This window comes from Mirounga angustirostris, unplaced genomic scaffold (genome assembly GCF_029215605.1).
Source record: "Mirounga angustirostris isolate CCGP_5_RB_7025 unplaced genomic scaffold, mMirAng1.0.hap1 SCAF_9, whole genome shotgun sequence".
NCBI classification, from domain to species: domain Eukaryota; kingdom Metazoa; phylum Chordata; class Mammalia; order Carnivora; family Phocidae; genus Mirounga; species Mirounga angustirostris.
This window is the reverse complement of record NW_026991717.1, coordinates 32,620,414-32,637,919: the sequence shown is the minus strand read 5'-3', so window position 1 is coordinate 32,637,919 and position 17,506 is coordinate 32,620,414. Positions and strand designations below refer to the sequence as shown.

Genomic DNA, 17,506 nt, shown 5'->3' with positions numbered 1-17,506 from the left:
CCTCTCCCTCTGCCTCCCGCACCCCCCGCTCCCCGGCCACACATGCTCTCTCCCTCTCTCTAAGAAAAAGAAAGAGTGCATGAAAGGTAAAATGTTAAGACCTTGCTTGCCTAACAGTTTCTTTATTCTGCCCTCACAGATTGAGAGTCCAGCTGGAGAGGAATTCTAGGTTGGGAATAATTTTTTTTTTCACCAAAATGACTTTTATTTGTATGTGCTACATACAAATAGATGATACCATGAATGGTAATTCATGGCACTTGATATTTTATCCAAACATGAAAAGGTTTATGAAACCAGTAAATGACATTTTGAAAAGGGTCTTCTATCATAAATCCAGGATAGGCCTGTTTAGCACAATTCAATACTATTCCTTCAGTATTTTATAAGTGGAATTTTCTTCTACTTGTGTCCATTTCCCGGGGCTTATGGACCCATTCATATTCTCCATATTTAGAATCAAAGTTTCCTTTCTGAAGAGATCTTAATTTTAAGGTAAAACGTGGTCCACCGCAATAGCCAAACTGTGGAAAGAGCCGAGATGCCCTTCAACAGATGAATGGATAAAGAAGATGTGGTCCATGTATACAACAGAATATTACTCAGCCATCAGAAAAGATGAATACCCAACTTTTACATCAACATGGATGGGACTGGAGGAGATTATGCTAAGTGAAATAAGTCAAGCAGAGAAAGTCAATTATCATATGGTTTCACTTATTTGTGGAACATAAGGAATAACATGGAGGACATTAGGAGAAGGAAGGGAAAAATGCGGGGGGGAATTGGAGGGAGAGATGAACCATGAGAGACTATGGACTCTGAGAAACAAAGAGGGTTTTAGAGGGGAGGGGGGAGGGGGGATTGGTTAGCCTGGTGATGGGTATAAAGGAGGGCACGTACTGCATGGAGCACTGGGTGTTATACGAAAACAATGGATCGTGGATCACCATATCAAAAACCAATGATGTATTGTATGGTGACCAACATAACATAATAAAATTTAAAAAAAAATGTGACAAAGGGATACTTTTCTGCAAAAAAAAAATAATAATAATAAAATAAAAAAAATAAAATAAAAAAATAAAACGTGGTCCAAGTTCCTGAATTCCCACTTTCTTTTTACTCTTGAGTATATACCTATGAAATCTGAGGGAGATATAGTCCCATTGATCGTGGAATGTGGCAACTTGCCTCCCAATAAACAGGATTATAGGGAAAGAGAGATGCAAACATATGTCCAACAGAATGACTCAGTCTTATTGTAAAGTTATTCAAAATTATTTCAGGTATGTGTTCTGTAGGGTCCTTGCCTCTTCTCTTAATTTCTTTACACAAACAAACACTGGTCATTTTAAAATGGCAAGTGACTTAGAATTAATCCATTTGGTGTTTTACGATCTTCATTAATAACGATCAGATCTGTGAAATCTCTTGAAATGCGCTGTGGAATAATTTTTTTCAGAGCCAGTCCTCTTCTGTAATAAACATGTGAGTTTGGTATAACTGTGGAGAGCTGTTCACAGAGTTGTACTGTTCTCCCATGAGGTCTATCTGATGTTGTGATGAGAATCTTAGGAGAAGTTTGTTGAAGTAAGAAGCAAATTCATCTGTAGCTTCATCATAAGCAACCTCTTCATCATTAGGGTCTACTGCAGTCTCATCATATACTCTCTGGTTGTCAATGGTCTTTGGAATAGGCTTTGGTGGAGCCTTATCGCCAAGAGCTTCTCTCTCCTAAGTTTTTTCTTACTTGCCAGCTTTTTCTTACACTGTTTCCACCACTTGGACATTAAGTGTCGCCTTTTTTGTTCTTAATTTCCAAAATGCTGAAGCCCGGGGGGAAGGTGGCCGCTTTCGGGGGTTGGACCCCGCTTTCCATTGCTCCATCCTCAGCGACTGCAGCCTCCTGAGGTTCTTCGGCAGTCGCTTTCCGTTTCAGGCCTTTCTTTCCTCAGCTGCCACTCTTATCCCCAGCCTTCACATGGTGTTTGCTTCTAGGCATCCGTCAGGAATAATTTTTTTAAAGATTTATTTATTTATCTGAGAGGGAGGGGTGGGGGTAGGGGCAGAGGGAGAGAGAATCTCAAGCAGACTCCCCACTGAGTGCAGAGCCTGACTCCGGGCTCGATCTCACAATTGTGACAGCATGACCTGAGCCAAAGCAAAGAGTCAGATGCTCAACCGACTGAGCCATCCAGGCGCCCCTAGGTTGGGAATCATTTTTGATTAATAAAAATAATAATAATATTTGAAAGCATAGCTCCATGGTCTTCCACTTTGTGGAACTTCTGTTGAGAAATCCAAAGGCTTTCTGATTCCTGAACCCTTCCTTGCATTTGTCCTTTTCCCCCCACCTCCAGTCACTCTTAGGACCTGCTCTGCCTTTTGGCTGCTTCAGATGTCACAGTGCCAACTTGCCATATCAGTTCTTGGGCTGGGCACTTGGTAAGCCCTTCTCATCTGGAAACCCAAGTCCTCAAATTTCTGGACACTTTTTTGTATAATTTATTTCATAATTTCTCCCTCCACTTCCTCTTTTCTCTATTTCTGGAACTCTTATTTTTCATCTAGGAATCTCCTGGCTCTATCTGGTACTGATTTTTTTCTTTATCTCCCTTATTACATTGTCTTCTCATCCCACCTACTGAGAGATTCCCTACTTCCGCTTCCAACCTATTGCAATTTTTATTTCCACGGTTTTCTTTTTTTAATTTCCTCAGGCCCCTTCCTGTATCTGGATATGGACACAATATAGACACAATGGCTCCTTAAAATTCTCCAAGATATTAATCACACAGTTATTTAGTTGTTTGGGTTCTTTGGGTGGTTTTGCTTGTTTTCTTTTGCTCTCTATGTTGTCCCTGTTCCTCTGAGTTCCTTTTTCTGTTTGTTTTGGTTCCTGCCTTTCATGTTAGAAGTTTCCATAAGTGTCTACAGATTTGGGGCAGTCCACTAGACATCCTGCCAAATTTAGGAGTCAGAACCCAAGAGGCTGGCCAGCTTGGAGCATGTTGGCGGGACTTGTCCGGCTGTGGGGGCAGTGCAGGGTTTCATCAGGGAGGACTCTGACAGATCTCCAAGGTCAGCAGCTACCTGACTTTTCACGTCGGCTGCTCATCTCCCCTGAGGAACAATCTACATTTTCAGTATGGGACCCCTCACTTGCCTCGCTATGGCTAACGTCCCCAGGGCAAGAGCCTTCCTGGTTCAATGAATCCAGAGAGCAGACCTCACCATGTTGACCCGAAGCCCTTCAGGCGGTCTGTGCACACAGCCAAGGTCATCGGGTTCATGCAGTTCTGTGCACTACTGCGTTTTCACCCGAATTGTCATAAGCGTTTTTCTTATTATGAAATGCTCCTGAACTATCTCTTGGAAAAGCCACATCACATTCTATGATTGTGCTTATCTCTGCCTCATTCTTTTATGTTCAAAACTCTAAGGCTCTGAGGTCACCTTGGGTGGTCAGGAAGAGCCAGACCGTGCTGGGTAACAACCAAGGGGTGGGGGGACAGGTGTATTGATTTATTCCCACACCCGCAGCCTTTTTCATGTCTATTCTAGGCACTGGGCTAGGGGATGGCATAGAGGGGAGGGACACATGGGCTCTGGCCTTGGGGAGGGCACAGTCCAGGGAAGCAGCCTGAAATTGAGGACGCTAGGAGGCTTCTGGCCTCTGAGGGGAAGGATGAAGCAGGATTTGTAGGCTGGGGCTCAGTGGGCCCCACAGGTGGGAGCAGGAGAAGATGAGACTCCTTCAAGGACAAAGAAGGAGCACTTACAGGGGCTGGCGAGGACCAGGAGAGGGCCAAATTTCAAGAGGAGAGCAGATAAGCTTCTGAAAGCCTCCAAGGGAGAGGCTGTGGCACTGGGTCAGCCGGCATTGGCCCTTCTCACTCTCATAAGCTTCTGTGCCGTCTGTGTTCTGCGCACTGAACTGCTCCACCAAGGCTGAGGGCACCAGCAACAGCCAGCTGGTCTCTTGCCCACGCCCTCCTCCCCAAGGCAGCTGTCGAAGGAGCAATTCCATAGAAGAAACGAGACACGGAACAGGACTTAGATCACGGCCTGGGAAGGAAACCGGCCTCTTACAAGTTGGAGGTCCTGAGACACTGATGCATCTTCTCTGAGAGTTCACCTCTGCGCAATGAGTTATCCAAGAGGTCCCTGGAAGTCAGAGGACACTGTCCTTGGAACCCTGTGCACAGATCTTGCACTCCATGGATCCTGGCTGTGGACTTCCCCCAGGAGGACACGGGGATGGGGGGAAGGAAACTGGACAGTACCCAGATGGGGCAGACAGGTCGAGTCAGGATGCCTTTTATTTCCATCTTCCTGGGCAAAATCAGAGGGGCCTGTGCAGGGAGAAGGAGAGGCCAGGTAGGAGACAGGGCCAGGAGAGCACGTGAGCAGGCCCAGAGCCTGGGTGGAAAGGGACTGAGGGAGTGGGGGCAAGGCCAGCAGGGACAGGAGGGCAATCAGCTCCACAAAAAGTTCTTTCTGGGTCACACCATGCCTGGCAATGATGAGCAGGGCTCGGGATGAGGGAGGGGAGAAACAGAAGGAAAATGGGCATTGTGTCTCCAGCTGGGGCCCCGCCCTCAACACACTGCACCCCGATAAGAGTGAAGAACTTGGCCCCCAGTGAGCAGGATACGGCCTTGTCCAATGTCTGAAGCTCAGTCCACAGGCCACCCGCATCCCTCGCTCAGGCCAGCCTCCTGGCCTACTGCTCTAGAATCCCCCCAGCCCCCTTCAACACACTGCCAAAATGGGGCAAACCAGACCAGCACCCAACAGAAGTAGAGAAGTGCGCTCCAGGCCACCTGCCTCCCAAGCATCTGGATTTAGGAACATTGAGAAGATCCTGGTTTTCCATTTCTGTCGCTGGGCAAGCCCCATGACTTTCCATGTCCACATCCTAGAACAGAATGGACATTTCCTATGTGCAAGAGACTGTACATGCATTATTCCACTTAATCGTCACCCTGCCATGAGGTAGGTCCTAATACTTTCCCTGTTTCAGAAATGAGGAAACCAAGGTGTAGACAGGATGGGCATTTTGCCTGAAGTCACAGAACTAACCAGTGACAGATCTAGGATTAAAACCAAGGTGGTCCCTTGGGGCTCCTGGCTGGCTCAGTCAGTGGAGCATGCGACTCTTGATCTCATGATGGTAAGTTCAAGCCCCATGTTGGGTGTGGAGCCTAGTTAAAAAAAAAAAAAAGTCCCAGGTGGTCCCTCTCCCAGGCCTCGGCTCTCAGTCCCCTTGCCATGCTGTTGAGAAGGCCTGAGGGCACCAAAGGAGGACAAATAATGAACACTCTGCATACTATAAGCCAATGACCAATTCCCCTAAACTGAGCTAGTTCTTACAGGCTGAGAGACATGGAAAGGCCCTTGGGTATCACTTATTCGGTCTCCCATTATATAGATGAGAATACTGAGATCCCGAAAGGGGCAGAGATCTGCCCTGAGTCACTAGAGCAAAGCAGGAACAGAGGCAGGCCTGAAGCCAGGCCTTGAGACCCAAAGAGCCACAGAGGCCCAAATCAAGAGTGGCCATTTGGAGAGGCCTAGCCATTTCCTCCCCACAGCCTGTCCTGTATGAGGCCAACCCAGCAATCGCTGCAGACTTGCAGTGCGTAGGCACCTGGCTGATGATAGATGGGAAGTCCAGAGGAGGAAGAGGAGGAATGAGAAGACCTTCATCCCCCAGGCCTTGAAGAAACTTGAAACAAAGGAATTTAACCTTGAACTCCAATCCTCGTCATCCTTCCTCAGCTGGCCCTGATCTGGAGCCAAGATTCAACATGGCTGACTCAGAAGGAGCCCTGGGTCCCTTGAGTGAGATCTGTGGTCAGGCCACTCTGGACTCACTCCAAGATCTTGGCAAATCAGGTCACCACCCAGACTGGGAAGTCAACTTCTCCCTGTCCACACCAAGCTCTCTGGTCTGTCTCCACAACCTCCACCACGACACCATGCCCCCAAACCCACCCCAGCCAAGGTCAGCCCCCTACACATCCTTCCTACACCCAACACCTTCCCAGACAACAAAGATCAATCATAATAGACTTTTGACAAAACTACAGCTCACTTGATAAAAGTGTATATGTCAGAAAGCACACACATGCCGTGGAGAACATTTCATGACAATAATCCACACTATACCTTATGTTTCACATTGGACAAAATGATTTCTCTCCATTTTTTTCAGACTCTTGTCTGCTGGCAATAAAACACATCTATAAGAAACAAAAAGTAGAGTGGCGGTTGCTTAGGGCTGAGGGGATGATATCTAAAAGGTATGGAGTTTTAGGGTGTCTTGGTGCCTCAGTCGGTTGGGTGTCCTACTCTTGATTTTGGCTCAGGTCATGATCTTGGGGTCGTGGGATCAAACCCCACGCTCAGTGGGGAGTCTGCTTGAGATTCTCTCTCCCTCACCTGTCCCTTCCCCCTCTTGTGCTCTCTCTCTCTCAAATAAATAAATAAATCTTTTTAAAAATACCAAAAATAATATTAAATAAAAGGTATGGAGTTTCTTTTTGGAATGATGAACATGAAAATATTCTAGAATTGATTGTGGTGATTGTTGTCTATGAATGTACTAAAAAATATTGAATTGTACAGTTTAAATGGATGAATTGTGTGGCATGTGAATCAGAGCTCAATAAAGCTGTTACACACACACACACACACACACACACAGGCTGACATCCTCTTGACCCCTTCTATTGTGTTTATCAGCCCACAGATTCACCCATAGTGAAGGTTGTCCCCACACAGCCACCTGACCCAGGATTTAAATAGTGTTGGACCATTTCCAAAAAATTTAAAGCAGCGGTTTTTTAGGGGGGAAAAATAGATATACATGTATATTTGCACTTCTCCAGAGTGATTATTGCTCTCGCTGGAAGTGTGACCACTGGCCCTTCCAGGCACAGACCTTCTGATAAAGAGAGTTTGGAGGGAGCTGTTTTGCCTCACTGCTGACCTCGAGCCTGGAATGACATCAGCGGGGGAAGGCCATGTCTCACAGGCAGTACTGGGGCAATGAGCTTCCCCAGAGAAAAGCAGTCAACTTGTTTTCCTTCACAGAATCACAGAACCAAGGTAAAATTCATAAATTCCTGACTGAAAGCCAAGCACTTGGTTTTAAGCGCCACCCCCCCCCCCGCCCCCCCGCCCAAACTTCTTCCTCCCTGGGAGGAGCTCTGCTTGGCCCGGCATGGAAGACCTGTGGTCCTCTTCTGTGCAGCACCCCAAATTTAGTCAGGCCTCCCTCCACACCTGCCCCTCAGCCCATGTGCCTCAGGGCACTGACCCCGGGGATTGGCCCAGGCCAAGGTTATTAGCCTCATCCCGCCCCCCTGGCCAGTTGTTGGTTGAAGGACAGGCCTGTGATGAGTCTGGGCCAATGAGACAAGAGGAAGGGTTTGCGGAGGCTTCTGGGACAGAGGCTTCTTCACTTTTCTGGAAGAGCTTCTAGAAGCACATCATTTTCCCTGGACACACTGAATATTGCTGCTTAACAAATTATTCCAAAACAGTGGCTTAAAACAACAAATGTGCCTTACCTCAGTTTCTATGGGTCAGGAATCCAGGGGCAGCTTTGCTGGGAGGCTCTAGCTCATGGCTTCTCATGAGGCGCTGCTGTCACCTGAGGTCTGGCTGGCCCTGGAAACCAACTCCCAAGCTCACTGGATTAAAGGGGCCCGACTTCCAGACCTTTCAGTGGCTGCCTGCAGGTGACTCAGTTCTCCCTGGCTGTTGGCTGGAGGCCTCAGTGTTTCACCTCATGGGCCTCTTCCAAGGCTGCCTGACCATCCTTATAACATGGCAACTGATTTTCCTCAGAGCAAGTGATCCGAGCAAGAACAAGCAGAAAGCCGCATTCTCTTTCATGCCCTCGTCTCTGAAGCTGTGCCATCACTTGGAAGAACACTCAAGGAGCAGGGAATTTGGCTCCAACTTTTAAAGGAGGTGTCAAAGAATTTGTGGACATATCTTCATCTGCACTGAGGAAGCTTACAGCCCCAGGGATTTGGGGCAATTACAAAGGGGAGCCAGTTTTTAGAAAGATGTAAAAAAACCAGGCCCTTGATGCTTCTGTAGAGATATTGGATTAAAGCAGCCCTAAACCAGGCCTTCTTTGAGACCTTCCAGTACATAAGCTGATGAATCCTCTTTAGTTTCAGCCAGTTTGAGTTGGGATTTCTGCTGCTTGGAATCAAATATCTTCTGATCCCCTTAGAAATGAAGAAGATAGCACCGAGTCACATGGTCTAATCACCCATGGTGGATTATAAGGGCAAGCGCCCCCACTGCCTGGGGGGAGCCAGGACACGGTCCACCCGCTCTTGAGGCTGTCCTGAGCAGAGGGGCCAGCAGGCTCTTACCTAAGTGACAAGCAGTGTAGTCGTGCCCTCCATCTGATGAGGAGACTCAGTTTAGAACACACTCTAAGGGGCGCCTGGGTGGCTCAGCCGTTAAGCGTCTGCCTTCGGCTCAGGTCATGATCTCAGGGTCCTGGGATCGAGCCCCGCATCAGGCTCCCTGCTCCGCGGAAAGCCTGCTTCTCCCTCTCCCACTCCCCTTGCTTGTGTTCCAAACCTCTCTCACTGTGTCTCTCTCTGTCAAATAAATAAAATCTTTAAAAAAAGAACACACTCTAAGACAGTTACACATCTGGCATGTTCTCATTTTGTTTCCCAGAGAGAATGCTCAAATGTCAGATTTTTGAGATCAAACCAAAGTCCAGGAGACACATGAGTTGGGTCCCAGAAATGAGACCAGATTCGTGCACTCAGGCTTTAATGGGTCCTAACACCCTCCATACTACAAAAAGTCGTTCTGGATATGCTTTCCTAAGCCTTCCACCCCCAACTCAGACAAATACCCACATGCAGTGGAAAAAGCATCAACAATTTTAAGAATCTGACAAATATGTGGTCAAGTTTCATATCTACCCCCTACTAGCTGTGGGGCCCTCGACAAATGCTCAGGCTCCTCATCTGCTCATGGAAAAATTAGCACCCACCTCACTGGACTATTGCAGGAAATAATGGAATCATATCCTGTTTTTTCATCTATCTATCTATCTATACACATAATATATACATACCTAGAGACACCTGGGTGGTATAATCAGTTGAGCGTGCAACTCTTGGTTTTGGCTGAGGTTGTGATCTCAAGGTCGTGAGATTGAGCCCCATGTTGGGCTCCACATTCAGCGTGGAGTCAGCTTGGGATTCTTTCTCCCTCTGGCCCTCCTCACGCTCTTTCTCTCTCAAAAATAAATAAATAAATCTTTAAATAAATAAATGTACATATATAATTTTTCCTCCCCCTCTCTCTGTTCTTGCCAGTGCCCAAACTGAAGCTTTCGCCCTCTCAAAAGTGATCACAGTCAGGATCCACCCTCACCAAGCCCTTCACAATGGAAAGGGGTTTTATTTCTCTGATGGATGAGGCTGGACTAGTGAGCGGGCATGCCTGAGTCCTTCCTGGCTCTCTCAGGAGGGTTGGCCAGTGCTTACAAAGGGATGTCCCTCTTCCTCCTCTTGCCTCCTGCATTCTGTAACTACCCTGTCATTCTCAGAGTGGAGCTGGTAGATGCTTGGATCCATCTAGAATGTTGCCTGTGACCGAGATAGTGATTAGATTGACTGGGATCAGATTCAGATGGATAAACAGCAAATCCAAAGTACAGGCTACCCAGGATAGGAGCCTATTCTCTCCAACTGAAAGGGAGCTCAGAGCTGGACAGTCTGGAGCTAGTGTATCAGCCCTATTGAAACCCAAGCTCTGTCTTCCTGCTCCACGCATGTCAGTACCTGGCTTGCATCTCCTTGGCCGCATCCCAGCCCAAGATGCTGCTGGAACTCTAACCGTGCCACTGGCAAGAAGAAAGAAGAGCTAAAGAACACAAAAAGGGCCCTCCCTGCTGAGGAGCTCCACTGAAGGGGCCTTCCTCAAGGTGTCACACAGGCCCAGTTACGTCTCATTGGCAGAACTCGACTACGTGCGTGCACCTAGCTACAGGGAGACTGGGAAAGGCAGTTTTCACTTTGCTGACAACATGGCCAGCTAGCAGTCTTAGCTGCAGTAAGTTAGGCTAAGTCAGAAAAGAATGGTAAGGGAGCCTAGTCCTTCCATCTGGTTTCGCCAAGAATGAAGCTGAGAATCTGACCCTGTCTGACATCTGGCTCTATTGTTCAATCCCTACAAAATTTTCAGGGGGCAGGAATGTACCTGGGACCCCAGAAAGCCCCTAGTACAGTGCCTGACACAGTACTTTCATTCCTGTGGTAGACACTCTGTAAGGGATTTCTCTGTCCCATGATAAGCCCCTCTTCTCTGGGAAAGACCCTCAAAACACAGAGGTGGGTCGCAAGTAACCCTCCCCTCTGGCCACAGATGGCAGTTCTACCTGAGTATCAGTTGACCCAGACTGGACCATTCATGGTCCCTTCCAGAACCTTCTGAAATTCATGTGAGGAGACATCATCAGTCCTTCTGTGGCGACCAAATGCTGAGATGTAAGGCCATGTTCTGTCCACCCAGAGGGAAAAAGCCAATAGAGAGAAGGAAGCCAGAGCCAGAGCAACTCAGAGAAGAGCACCACAAAGCACACGAGTCACAGCCGGGACTTTGCTCCTGTTCCCAGAGCCCCCAGAGGCCCAGCTGCATGTCTGTCCTTCTGGTAAACCCTCAGTCTGCATCACCTAACTCCAGCTGGGTTTCTGTTGCTTTCCATCAAGAACTACAACTATCCCAGTTGCCCCTTCCTTTCCAGGAGAGAAGAGCTTCGTGTTGTAGAATAATATCAGCCAGAACTCCTGCAGGGGCAAAGGGCAAAAACCCAGCTCAAATCGGCTGAAACAAAAATAAATACATAAATAAATAAAAATTCATTGACATAAATTTGAAAAGTCAGGCTAAAAGCTGGCGATCGAATACTGTTCCAAGGCTCGCACACTCTGTCACTCTCCCCGTCTCTTGCTTCTCCTTTCTTGCTCGTAGGCTGCACGTTCCCGCAGTCCTCTGCACATGGCAAGAAAGAAGCCAGGTCACTCTACCAACAGACACATGAAAAAGTGCTCAACATCACTTGGCATCAGGGAAATCCAAATCAAAACCTCAATGAGATACCACCTCACACCAGTCAGAATGGCTAAAATTAATAAGTCAGGAAATGACAGGTGTCGGCGGGGATGTGGAGAAAGGGGAACCCTCCTACACTGTTGGTGGGAATGCAAGCTGGTGCAGCCACTCTGGAAAACAGTATGGAGGTTCCTCAAAAAGTTGAAAATAGAGCTACCATACGAATCAGCCATTGCACTACTGGGTATTTATCCCAAAGATACAAAAGTAGGGATCCGAAGGGGTACGTGCACCCCGATGTTTATAGCAGCAGTGTCCACAATAGCCAAACTGTGGAAAGAGCCAAGATGTCCATCAAAAGATGAATGGATACAGAAGATGTGGTATATATATACTATGGAATATTATGCAGCCATCAAAAGGAATGAGATCTTGCCATTTGCAATGACGTGGATGGAACTGGAGGGTATTATGCTGAGCGAAATAAGTCAAACAGAGAAAGACATGTATCATTTGACCTCACTGATATGAGGAATTCTTAACCTCAGGAAACAAACTGAGGGTTGCTGGAGTGGGGGGTGGGGTGGGAGGGATGGGGTGGCTGGATGATAGACACTGGAGAGGGTATGCGCTCTGGTAAGCACTGTGAATTGTGCAAGACTGTTGAATCTCAGATCTGTACCTCTGAAACAAATAATGCAATATATGTTAAGAAAAAAAAAAAAGAAGAAGATAGCAGGAGGGGAAGAATGAAGGGGGGGAAATCGGAGGGGGAGACGAACCATGAGAGATGATGGACTCTGAAAAACAAACTGAGGGTTCTAGAGGGGAGGGGGTGGGAGGATGGGTTAGCCTGGTGATGGGTATTGAGGAGGGCACATTCTGTATGGAGCACTGGGTGTTATGCACAAACAATGAATCATGGAACACTACATCTAAAACTAATGATGTAATGTATGGTGATTAACATAACAATAAAAAATTAAAAAAAAAAAAAAGAAGAAGCCAGGCCACTCCAGACTTCATGGTCCCAGAAGCTCATCCTTTCAGGGTGGAGGGAGTGTCCCTCCACCCCACCTTCCAACATCCGCAGATCTCACAGAGGAACTCTGACTGGCCAGCCTTCAGTCCAATACAGAGTTGACAGGTACCCAGCCCTACAGCCAGGGGCAGCAGCCTCTGGGGAACCACACAGGATGGGGGAAAGACAGTATCCAAAGGCAGAGAATACTGGGCAGACCAGAGACTTTAAAATAGGGCATCACACCTGCTCTTCAGGATTGTTGCAAGGATGAAGAAAATGAGGCACTCAGAAAACGTGTGGGTTCTCAGAGTAGCCTAGCTAACTTCCCCACATTTAATGCCCACCCCCCGCCACCCCCTTATTAGTTTAGGATATAAACACCATACAGGAAAATTCTGATTCTTTCCTTGTTTCTTTTCACATGCCCAACTCCAGACTGGGGCAGACTGCCAGGAAGTCATGTGGCCATTTGCCAGTGGTGACACCTTCCCAGGAAGAAATGACATCTGTCCTCCCCACCCAGGCTGGCTATTACATAACCAGGGTTTATAAAGCCTGAGTGCTTGTGTCCTGGAGGAAAGGGGATCCCAGTTGGGGAACTTTTAATGGACCCTGGTCTATTCCTTCTAGCCAGAGAGAGTGAAATGAAGGAAAATATGAGACTGAGTTGACAGAACTTTTGGGATGGAAGTAAAGTCGGGTGGGGGAGGGGAGAAGATGGGACCTGGATGCCAAGGGCCCAGAGCCCTTAGCAAAGGAGCGTTCCCAGTTTGGGGGTCCCTGCAAAAGGCACCTCTGAGGGCTGGCCCCAGATGCCTCCCATCGCAGCCCTCCTATAAGAATTTGCTCCCCTTGGGCCAAGCCCCTATATGGACTTCCTATGGGGGAGAGCAAGCCTGAACCCGCCTTCACTCAGCAACCCTGTGGTCCCTCCCTGCTTCAATAAGACCCAGACCCCTGTACATCCAGAGGAGCTTCTACACCCCAACTTGAGGGATTGAGTAGTACTCCCCGAAGAAGCAAAAGGACACTATTCTTCCCCCTCCCCTTCACCATCCCTGTCCCCACCCTGTCCCCTGAGACTTTCCTGTGCCCCATCACCAACCCCACCCCCTCATCCTCACTGATTTCCTGCCTCCTGCCTCACCCTAACACAAAGAGCTGTTTTTAGGACCTCTGTAAGCCCTGGCATCTTTATTTTTGACAGCTTCACCCCATATCAGTGCAAACATATTAAAATATTAAAAATCTGCTGTAAAATTTTTGAAAGAATATTTATAATTTTGCTCTTGAAACCATTTGGCTAGGAGTAACTGATTTAAATCACAATTGGGAATTCTTGTAAAACCTAGCCCACACATTCCTTCAAATGTAATGAAAATTTTATGAATCCTAAATTTAAAATTAATGAGGTTGATATAACGTTACAGTCGGACATTTGATTAAGAATTTATTGATTTCAATTTTGCAGTGTTCTTATTTTAGAGCCAATCATTTGCTTTCAGCTGTCAAATATTCACATGGTCCCCTTCGGGGGCTCAGGCCAAGGGTTCCTCTCATGGGTAACATAGAAGTAACCTGGACCCGTAGGTCTTCCCTATCTTCCACCCAAAGCATACACACCTTCACACACACACACACACACACACACATACACGCCTAAGGACAAACATCCCCTTGCCGGGCTGGGGAGGCAGAGCCCGGCTGCAGATGGGGAAGACAATGGGGCCAGTTAAGAGCAGGGAGGGAAGCGATGTCCTGTCATGTCCCATCATGTAAGAAAGGACATTTTTACTGCAACAGTGGCAGGAGCTGCTGAGGGCACAGAGTCTGAGACAAGCCGGCCTCAGAGGTTGGCACAGACACTTCTTCCCTCCTGAGGAGGGGACTCTGAAGGTCCCCAGAAGGGACCACTCCCCCTGATTTTCACAGCAGTTGTGCAAACCGATGTGGGGACAACAGAGGTGGGTGGATACAGCGGCTGGAGGGCTGGGAGAGGCTTTCTGTGGCACCAGGGCAGTGCCCCACCAGGAGGGCGGGAAAGGCTGACACAGCGACACAGACAGACTCACAGTTGGACACACAGAGGGGTGGTGATGACCGGGCAGGGAGGGAGGAAGGGAGGGCGAGCAAGGGGATGGGGAGAGCAAATGGCTGAGAAGAAGCCCGAATGAGGGCAGGGAGTAAAGCGGGAAGGGGGCTGGATGCCAGTACTCAGGGGAAGGGAAGCATCTCTTGGGATTGTGGGAACCCTGGGACAGCAGTGGCAACAGCTGGTGTCAAGGTCAGCCAGGGATGGGAGTTCAGGGGCACCAACTCCTCTGAGAGTTAAGTCACGAAAGCCTTCTGGAGGCAGAGGGGTCTGAACGGGCATCTGTGCTTGCAAGAACCTCCCCAGCACCCCAGCCTCCCCTCGGAACCAGAGGGAGGGGCTGGGCCGAGGCAGAGAAAGGCCACTTTGGGCTCACTCCAAGGTCACTGGGGTGTATCCAGGTATCCGCCCCCATACCTGCCGCCGCTTTTGCCCCAGCCTGTCTGGGCCTCGGACGTTAAACATTGCGCCACTAGGTGGAGCCAAAGCCCACAGCAACGGCAATCGGCCGCGCGGGTTTAAGAGGATGGTGGGCTCGGGAGGCAGAGGACTAAGGGAGAAAGGGGCTGTCTCGGCCCTACGACGGGGCCAGGGAGGGGGCGGGGCAGCCGGACCCACCTCAGAGTGGACTTACTGGACCTACAAAGTCTGCTTTAGCCGTAAAGGTTAAACGGTCTCAGAGAGGACTGTGGCTGGGGACGGGGGGCGCGCACGTGAAGAAGGTGCCGCCTCCGGATAGGGCGATCCCGGGAGCGGGCCCTGGCCAGGTACACGCTTGGCCCGGGACAGGCACCCGGGCCGCCGTCCCTTCCAGCACCCGCAAGAGCAGAGCGGAGGCCCAGGACTCCGCGGAGAAGTGCCGGTGACCCAGCAGCGGAGCGCGTCTACACGCCGCGGCTGCAGGTGGAAGCGGCGGGGCGGGGCTCGGGCTGGGAGGCTCCGCATTGGACGTGGGGTTGCTGGGGCTCTCGGATTGGCTGGGGGGTGAGGGGCGGGGCCAAGGGCGGAGCTGAGAGCCGTGGAAACCTGAATAAAGAATACGTGGGGAAGGTGCGCAGACCTGGCGCAGGTGTTGCGCTCTCCTTTTCCGGCGGGAGCGTGAGCCACAGAGCTGATGCGGCGTCTGGGGTAAGCGTCGGCCATGTTGTCCCCAGGCACAGGTGTGCGGCGGGAGACCAAGTTCCAGGCTCCCCCCTGGGGAGCCTCTGGGACAGCCTGAATCCAGGACTCTTGCTGCCCCTCCCCGTGGTCTAACTGACCTCCCTCCGGCCAAACCAGGTAGGTGTCCAGATCTTTTCCAACGCCCTCGCCCCCTCTCACCAACAGCTATGCCTTCCCTTAGCCTTCATCTTTCCCTTTAAATAAGTCTCCTCCCAGAGTCCATTAGCGCTCAGCACAGAGCCCGCCCGCCCCCTGTAATGCCTCAGTAGATCCCCCACCCTTCTGTGGTGGCCTTTTCAATAGGAGGAAGGAGGGGCAGGGAGCCACAAGGCCACATGTTTGTCATGAGTGCATTCCTCATTCCACAGACAGGTACATGTGCCAGACCCTGTAATGGGCACCAGAGATAGAGCTGTGAGCAAAACAGACACGGTCTCTGCTGTACCCCAGGTTCCACGCAGACTGTTGGACGAAGAAGAAACAACTTGAGAAAACGGACAGGTTATCCCCACGCTGGGGTGTGGGTGATAATGTTTGGCTTCAACAGTGGAATGAGTAAGTCTGCAGAAATGTGTTGGGGTTAAAGGTAATCACACCTGTAAAAACTGAAAATGATCAATTAACATCGCTATCAAGAAGAAAAATTGCCCCCCTGTAGCTTTTCCACTACAACAGGGTGCTGCAGCTCCATCAAACCAACATGGAAATACCAACCCAAAAGTGACTTCTATTTGGGAGGAAGGGGAAGAAATTAGTTGTCTGACTCTATCCAGGAATCAACCATAAGGTTTCCTTACATGGCAAATTTGCTTTGAAATCTGAAGGAAGAAATTACCTCTGTGGACACACCAAGTGTCCGCTCAGGACAATGCAGCCAGCGTCCACTAGAGGGCGGCAGAGAGCTGGAGATGCTAGAGAGAAGAGCCCTGGATTATTATTAGTTCACATCCACTCTAGAGGGCATGAGTAGCCTAATAGAAACAATACCAATAATCGTTCACACTTATTGAGTAGTTCTAGGCCAGGCATCCTTCTAAAGGCTTTATAAAAAATTACCTCATTTGATCCTCCCACCAACCCTATGGCGGGGGGGGGGTGTCCATTCAACAGATGAAGGAACAGAGAGGCTAAGTAATTTGCCTAAGGACACACAGCCAGTAAGTACATGCCAGATATGAACCCTGAAGTGGAGCTGTAGAGCCTGCATACCTCACCCTATGCAATTCTGCTTCCTGGGAAGAGGGCAGACAGGATGGAGAATGGGAGGAGGCAACTGAGGTCCCTGCAGACATAACCCCAGTGGGCTCTCCAAGGCCAGTTGCAGAAGCAGGCACCAGACAAGGGCTTTTAGCTAATCGAGGACCTCAAGTCCTCTGTCAAGTAAGGTCAGAACATCTGAGCTTCCCACCACAGATACCCAACCTGCCTCCCAGGGATATAGCCATGGGGAAGTGGCACCAGCCCACCCCATCACCAGCACCTGGACCCCGCCCTCCAGTGCCCACCACCATGGTATACCTTTCCAAGCACCATGGCCTCTCAGGCTTAGACGTGTGAAGTTGGCTTCAACCCACCGTCTCCCTTGTCCCTTAAGCAGCCCCCACCCCGCCTACCCCCACCATGGGCCTGGCTCAGGCCCCCTCACTGCAGTCAAGAAGGGGCTGGTCAGAGAGGCTGGGGTCCAACAGACCTCAAGAAGACATTGATGAGGATCTTGTCCAGGACAACCTTGAGAGGCGTTTTAGCCCAGAACCCGGGCCTTTCTTGGTTTTCATCCCTGCTGAGCTGCTGCTGTGGGCAAGCGCTGAGCTCACCGCACTGGTTGCCAGGGGATCTCGCTGGGTACCCTGAAACAAGCCGTTTATCCACCCTGCCTTCTCTTCGCTCCTCTTCCATGAACTACCAGGTGGGAGGCCAGGGGTTCTTAACTGGGGACAGACATTGTCTGTCTGGTATGTCCAAGTACATCTTTCTAGATCAGGGTTTCTCAGCCGTGGCACTGTTGATGTTTTAGCCTGGATTGTCCTTTCTTGTGGGGGCCCGTCGTGGGCACTGTAGGATGTTTAACCACATCCATGACCTCTCCCCGCTAGATGCCAGTAGCGCCCCCGCTCCTG

The 17,506-nt window shown here is 49.5% G+C and overlaps 1 pseudogene; it reads right to left on the bottom strand.

Annotated features, from left to right (window-relative positions):
* Positions 1-324: 324 nt before the first annotated feature.
* On the bottom strand, positions 325-2,005 carry LOC123862058 (ribosome production factor 1-like; annotated as a pseudogene).
* Positions 2,006-17,506: the final 15,501 nt, after the last annotated feature.